Source organism: Apis dorsata, unplaced genomic scaffold (assembly GCF_000469605.1).
Source record: "Apis dorsata unplaced genomic scaffold, Apis dorsata 1.3 scaffold_683, whole genome shotgun sequence".
In the NCBI taxonomy this organism is placed as follows: Eukaryota; Metazoa; Arthropoda; class Insecta; order Hymenoptera; family Apidae; genus Apis; species Apis dorsata.
The window spans coordinates 1,588,077-1,588,900 of NW_006263864.1; positions in this window are offsets into that span (position 1 = coordinate 1,588,077).

Sequence of the window (824 nt, forward strand, 5' to 3'; positions counted from 1 at the left end):
GCTTTGTAAACGCACGCAATCTCGACCAGTCACCCTCTCCCTTCTTCTTCTTCTTCTTCTTCTCCTTCGCTAGATTTTCACCCCCTCCTTCCTCTCTCCCTCGGCTAATATTGTCCCTTCGTGTTCGTTAACGTTCGATTTTTGGAAAGAAAGCAGAGGATGCGATCGCGAGCGAACAGGTGGCGAACCTGTTCCCGAGGAATCGTTGTTCGCGCGCGCTTCTTTCTTCCACTCTTTCGATTTACGAAATCCGACGAAAGAGCGTCAAGAAGTTGAGGGTGAAACTTAGGAGTTACGAGATCGATCGTAACTCTAGTGGATGGTTAAGATCGAAAGTTCGCGATAACTTCTCGCGATCCGAGGATCGATCTTTCTCGAACTTCGTCGTCGAGAATTTATTTATTCCGAGATCGATCGGTCGGTTTCCTTTTACTTTTATCGCTTCCTTTCGCATCACGCGCTCTTGCAAAATATTCTCGCGTACGAAGAAGGGAGAAGGGGTTTGCTCCGCTTTTTTTCTCTTTCTTTTTTTACCATGGTGGGCGCATTCATAAAACATTCTCCGTTCATATTTCTTCTCAAATCCTTGGTGGGTGGCGGCGTCTCGATTCACTGGGGCGCCTNGTTTTTATTAACAACAGGTACTACTATTACGGTCCATCGGTACGATGACGACGCCGATTCCCGAGCGGACCGACGCCCTTAGGGTCGTCGATAGATAGGTCGAAAATCACCGACCATGTGTGTCTATCCCTCCTCGAAGGTGATTTCGATCGGATCCCACCGCCGAAATAAATTCACTCCTCGGGTAAAAAAAAAAAAAA